The sequence below is a fragment of the Nuphar pumila genome, chromosome 11, assembly GCF_984573655.1.
Source record: "Nuphar pumila chromosome 11, dmNupPumi1.hap1.1, whole genome shotgun sequence".
Lineage (NCBI taxonomy): Eukaryota > Viridiplantae > Streptophyta > Magnoliopsida > Nymphaeales > Nymphaeaceae > Nuphar > Nuphar pumila.
In genome coordinates, this window is record NC_143259.1 from 3,594,807 (window position 1) to 3,602,106 (window position 7,300).

Consider the following 7,300-nt stretch of genomic DNA (forward strand, 5'->3'; position numbering starts at 1 on the left):
ACACAAGAAGGAGGTGTTGTCGTGTGCTGCAGAGGACGCTGACAACGAACAACCAGAAGTAGGGCATAGTCTGCACACCTCAGGCCCTAACTCGAAATCTAGGCCTAGAGAGAGAGAGAGAGAGAGAGAGAGAGATGATGTGCTATTGGCAAGCTGCACTCGTGTGTCGACGATGTGTGTCAAAAGCCATCGCTTGAAAGCAATTTATTACAGGTAACAAAATGTGTCATTTAGAGAGAACAAGAGAGAGAGAGAGAGAGGTGGGGTTGGGGTTGGGATCGGGGCACATCTTGTGCCTTAAGCATATGTTTGATGCGCCGTTCTCAGCATGATTCAGACGAAAATCACGTTGGAAACGATGATTTTCAACAAACATTGGACGCGGCGGACGACATTCCGTGCGTCCACCCCATCCATATTAGTACGTAATTTTCGATCCACCTCCCCCCTTGTTACAAAATGAACAGGAATGGAGGGGACAAAAAAAATGCATCCACGGGCATGCCACGCCCATCGATGTGTCTCTCTCTGTAAAAAATAACTCAGCCCATCATCCTCTTCTTCTTTGTTTTCCTAATTTCGATCCTTTCATCAGAATCCGACGCAAATGTTGACCTCCTTGCACTGCAACAACAATCCAACCCGTCGATCGGGTTTCCGTTCAACCCAACGATGCCCTAAAAAGCTTGTAGTTGCCCACCTTCTCTCTCTCTCTCTCTCTCTCTCTCTCTCTCTCTCTCTCTCTCTCTCTCTCTCTCTCTCTCTCTCTCTCTCTCTCTCTCTCTCTCGTCGAGAAGAGTTCCTCTTGTCTCTCTCATCGAGAGGGAATCGATTCCTCTATATTAGTATATTGGTTGCCTGACGTTGAACCCTCACGATGCCTCACCAGAGAATCCTCACCTCTCCTTTGCCAGTCGCCACAGTTGTTGCTACTGCCTCAGGCCCACTGTGAGTCGTTGGACCCACCCTGATCACTGGTCCCCATTCGCTAGAGTCTCCTGCTCGCCCGAGACCCCAAACTCTCCTGACCCAGCCCTCCAAAGACCCCATTCGCTGGAGTCTCTTTCTCACTCGCCAGAGTCCCCCACTCTCCCAAAGTTGCCTGACCCATCCTGCCAAAGACCCCATTTATGTTTTTTCATTTTTTCCCTTGTTCCTTCTCTCTTTAATGTCAAACGCGTGATCATTATCTGGATTGAGAAATTATGTTAAAATTTTTCCATCGCCTTTCATTTTTGTGTTTTCTTTGAAGTTTGTTTCATCATTCATGGTCGGTATGATGTTTTGGTTGAGAATTAGTGGGGTGTCTGATGTTGGTTTTGATCATGGATTTTGGTTGTTGAATTTTATGCGTTTTGGTGGTTGGATGTATGTGTGTAGTAGTGTAGACGCTTGGTGGTTGGATGTACGTGTATAGTTAGGAATTGTGATTTCTTTTTTCTTTCTCTTTTCTTTTAGGGGGTTCTTCATTTTTTATGTTGTTGGCATGTAAATTACAGAAACACAAAAGATGTCTTTTAAGCTTATGCAAAAGTGCTATCGATGACCCTGGAAGAAGCACAACACATAAAAGTTTTGGCTCATTATGAGAAACAAAGTTTGGTGTGATTATATTTCTGTAGGAGAAGCGTGTAAAATATTACAAAATAGATCTTTAGAAAATTGAGTGAGTTTGCTTCAGGATTTTGAGTTAACATAGCCTATATATTCTGTGAGTGGACTTCATGATTGCAGTTGTCTAATACAAACATAAATTCATCAGTTTGTTGGTAAATGATTCCTCTAACGTTCAGTTTACAACACAGAAAGAAAGTTTAATCTTCTTCCACTGTAACTTATCATTTGATGTATACCTTTGGTAATACAATTGATTATTGGTTTTTATAAACACCCATTGTATGAAATAATATTTCTAATTGTACTTATCTAATGTGGTGATTAACCATGATTTGCTGAGTTGGCAACCAATTCATGATCTGTTTCCTGTTATTTTTTAAGTTCTCAATGCGACTAGTATATCAAAGGATTCATTATATGAATAAAAAGAGTATATGTGACACAGGTTAATGTTGTATGGTCAATTCAATATATATATATAGTATCCATGTTTTTTGTGCTGATTATGAAACCAAGATAAAAACCATGAAAGCACAAATATGACTGTAGGCAAAGTTTCTTTTTGTAAAGTCTTCTTTGTTGATTGTAAGCATTTTTAAGTATGGTGGATTGGTAGAGCTCTCAATCCTTTTTTTTCTTTTTCAATAATTCTTCTAAGGTTCTAACTCATATTTGCAGTTAGTTGATGGTTGAGGTTTATCAGATTTTAGTCATGGTTGTCATCCACTTGCAAATCAACCGCTCTATTATTAAACTTGTCGAGGATAAACCAACTTAAGTGGAAATCATACCATGGATTATTTTTATAAATCTACATTATAAATTTAGTGTTTGGGGAATAATTGATCAGGCGGGTGGAGGTACTTGCAGGATAGTCTCTCATCCAATTATGTTCAGTGGTGCCATGAGCCCATTGCATGGCACAAGGTTATTGACTTCCCATAGCTGTGATATTGAAAAAAATGCAGCAAGCAGGTTGCATACTTTTAAAAGCAGTGAATCCAATTAGAGATCTATATTCGAGGCAAATGTCAAATTCAAGATCCATATTCTAGCTAAAAATCTAATTTGAGATACATATTCGAGGCAAAAATCCAGTTTGAGATCCATATTCAAAGCAAAAAACCATATTTGGGGCAAAAATCTCATTTGAAATTCATATTTGGGACAAAAATCCAATTCCAAAATCATACTTTGAGCAAAAAATTAAGATTTTAGATATAATTCCATAATTGGATCCATATCCGGGCAAAAAACCATAATAAATTTGATAAAACATGTAAAATGGTGGACGGATCAGGTTATACGATCCAAAACAAAGTAATTCAACCCATTATCCTTGACGGTTCAAGTTGTCCGCACATCATCATCAAACAACGGACATTTGGGACATAACATTTAAGTATGGTCCAAACAAACGTTGGAATTGGAACAGTTGTTACAGAACGAACATAACCAATGTTCTGTTCCGTTCTTTTTGTTCATTTCGTCCAACCCTAGACAAGCCATCAAACATACCCTTTGGTCAGGCCTAAATGGCGCCAATGCTGACCCCGGGATGTACTTTAGTTTCTGGGCCAGGATGAGCACCCTGATATGGGCAAGTGCCCACCCTGGCCCAAAAGTGGCTCTGCCACTGATTATGAATGCCCTGATTGAGCCTTTGCAAGGCCCTGGCTCTAGTTTTAGCATTTGAATCTTGATTAAGTTTCATACTATTTTTCTTACAATTAACCTAAGTGGGTTTTTAGTGTTTTCTATAAGCTTAGTCATGTGAGAACTTCTCTTGTCCTTATACAGAGGGGTGTTGTCATAGAGAGCAGGGCCTTAAAGGAGCTTGGATCTTGCGTGTCAACTAAGCTTTAAACTTTAAATTTGAATTTGTATTTGGTTTTTGGTTTTGGTTTGGTTTAGTCTTTAACCAATTCTTTTAGTACAATTTAATCCCCACCTCTGAAACCAACATTTGACCCTTGACCAACTCATAAAAAATCCAACACTAAATTACCTTGGATCTTTTTGCACCTTGACCCGGATCTGTTTGAACTTTACCCAATGTACTTGCATGGACATTTATGGTCAAACATTTCATGAGTTCCCATTCTTAGTTGACCTTTGACCCTGACTTAGAATTCGATCGGTCTTGACCTTGAGAATGTCAATTTAGACCCAAACCTTTCACTTTAGGTCATTTTTAGGTGTCCTTCCTTGGCTAGTGGCAGTCGGACCCATTAAGATTAGTCGTTTGGGCCTCTTGAATGGTCTTTATGGGCATTCAGTGGTGGCTGGTGGGTTGGGGCCTATATAAGCCCCCAACACTCCCTCATTTTCTTCACTCAACAAGCTCTCCCTCTCTTTAACTCTCTCATGCTCTCTTTCCCTAATGGTGAGCCTAAACCTTGACTTAGATTTGCCTAAGACAAGCCTAGGGTCTTTACTCAAGCCAATCCTAAGGTCCATACCCAAATACGAGGACAATATCCATACAAAATTTGAGCTCAAGATCCATATTGAATTCAAGTCCAAGATCCATACTCATTTTGAAGCTAATGTTCATACCCAATTTCAGCTTAAGGTGTAACCCATAGTTGGGTTAACCTGACCCAAGAGATTATTCAAGGTGGTCTCTGTCGAGGTAATCAGTTTCACCCAATGCATAAAGTGGTTCGATCTTCGCGAGAAGGCAAAAGCTTGATTATATCCTAAGAGTGAAGTTGTACGAATACCCACTGCACCAAGGACTTGATTCTAAGTAGGGGCAAATATCACATGAAAGATAATACGTAACTTTATTGAGTGAAATAATTTTTCAAAAACTCAACAAAAATAGTTATATATACATATATAGTATTAATCCAACATTAAACTAGTTTTTAATATTAGATGGATTCAATCTTATGAAAATGATTAAAATATCCTTAAAATAATGACATTTTTAAAAATACGATGTTACTTTTTGACGTAAAAAGATATTTTTTTGAAAAATGTGTTTGGCTTTTCAATTCTCTTCAAGTTTAATAGACTTATAATGCCCTAAAAAATAATCTTTAAGAGTCATTTTTATAAGATTGAATCCATAAAATGTTAAATGTTAGATCAACCAATTATATATATATATATATATATATATATATATATATATATATATATATATATATATATATAGCTACCACCATAGCCACAAAGCAAGCATCTTCATAGCCAACTTTACATGTAGGAAGCAGTCCAGTTGTGTTGTATTAGAGAGTTTCCCATTTTATAGCTTTCATGAGATTGGGCAGTGCAAATTTTCCTATTGTGTTCTGACTTGAATATTTCCATGTAAGCCTCTGACAACTTGACAATATAGCATCAAGCTTACCTTCATTATCGGGAACTGTGGTCAATCAACAGCCACGAACAAGTGGCAGAAGCTTTTATCAAAACAGACGTGGTGCCCTTTGTCCATGTTTGAGGACTCACATCCACAGGTAACTTGGTGAGCAGAAGTAAAAACTTGAAACTGTGGACAAATACAGTGACAAAAATATATATATTAATACCTTAAAACATTAATCCTACCTTAGCTACCTGCCAGTCGCAGAAGGAAAGGTGTATTACTGAATTAAACCCAAAAAAGGCCAAAGAGAATATAGGAAAAAAAGAGGCAAAGCATTGGCACATGGAAACTGAATTTCCCGCCTTTCATCTGAGATCAGGACTGGGCAATAGTCTGGCCCATGGGCCTAATTCAGACTTCAGCTTGGCCCATCTCCAAACCGCCGAAACCAGGCCAAGCCGAGGTCCAGTTTGATCTGGTCTGAGTTCCAAATACCCGATCAAAGCTCCAGTAGGTAGGGCCAGGGAGCCCGTGGCCCACGGATCTGTTGCCAGGCCGGGAAAGCATTTGTCTCATTACAAAAGAAGACCCCTCCAAAGATAAACCCGACCTGTTGCTCACCCTTTTCTGAGATGCAAACATCAGCCATAAAACTATTTTCGAGTTTGGATGAGCAACCTACCTCCACCATATAGAGGCAAGAATCTGGGGCATCTTTGTGGAGATTGGCAGTACCAAATCCACCGCAAAAAGCATAGAATTCTTCCAAAGCGATACACATGCATGAAGTGCCTGAGCAATTTAACCACATATAAACATTTCAATAGCTTAAAGCAATGAAAAGCCAAAGATCATACCGTTAGCACACCACTTGGGTTCAACTGACCTACTTGGGTGGGGACAAGGTAACAAATAATTGCTGGCCTATGAGATTCTGGTAGCCTGAAACTACTATTTGATATGCTCATAGATTGGCTTAGCACTTTTTGATATGGACGAATGACGGACTGTATACTTGGAACCCTCAAAATTATTGTGGATCCTCTTCCATTGTGTGGGCTCAGTGGCAAACAATCTGGCCAGCCTTCAAGGGAGCGCCTATCTTCACCCGGACCTAGATCCTCTTGTCAATGGCTTTGTTCCGCGGACAAGAGCTTCTCGGTGTCTTTTTTTTACTTCCCTTTAGCGGAACCAGGGCAGGAACCATTACCCTTGAGCTGTATCTGGGGGTCAGGACCCGCCCCCGTGCTAGATGATTGCCGACAACCATATCAACACTGAGTCATATATTTCAACCTACATCAGAAATTTCCAGAACTTTGTATGAATCTCTTTTATCATTTCTTCCATATTTTTGGGAGTTAAAAAGCTTAGAATTCCCAATAGCTTCCTATTTCACAAAACTGTTCATATTTTCTCCTCCTTTTCTAGACTGATCCATTTGTGGTTTTTGGTATGTCTATTTATACAATTCACATATGAACAATCACATAAAAAGTGTCAAATGGCCAAAATGGAAATGCATTCTTGACTAATAAAATTTTCCTACTGTACCATAAAGTTTGTGTGCATTAAGTGTTTTTCTTGCTTTTAACGAGGGTGTGGATGAAATGAAATCCCAAATACAAGCACAACCACAATGGTCATAAGAGCATATAATATAGAGCACAAACACAAAGCCACTAAAGTGTAGTTTACAATCTAGTTCTCATCTTCTAGTGGCCATATATATATATAACAGTGGACTTGCCCTTATGATGGCTGTCGCAGTACAGAAAACAAAGACAACGATCTAATTTGAAGTCAATCCATGAGTATAGGGATAATAAGATGAAACCATCTTGTTGAACAGCTCCATGGAACAATAAGCAGTAAAAGATATACAAAAAAATGGAAGAAAACTTAACAGAATAAAACAGTATAAGATGACTTGTTCAAGGAACCATGCCACACTTCGGTATCAACAAAACAACAACAGGCAATCATAGCTTGCAAATGCCACGTAGAAGGAATATCATTGATAATCATACATGAATGTGCAAGCACATGGCACACACACATGAGATTTTGAATGTGAAATCTCAGTTCTTTTTTCCATGCTTCTTTTTGTTCATTTTGGAACAAAATCCAGGAGACTAACACCTTAATAATAGAAGAGCAACACTAGTTTACCAGCTCAGATACCCCAAATGAACCATAAGCTGCCAACTTGTTTGGAGCAACAATAAATATAACAGGATAATGAAAATGACATATGGACTTTGTGTTTTGAATCAAACTACTCATAGCAATTACGAACAGTAAATAAGTAAATGTGACCTCAAATCAAATGCAGCTGCAACAACCCTAAATTGCCAATTTATC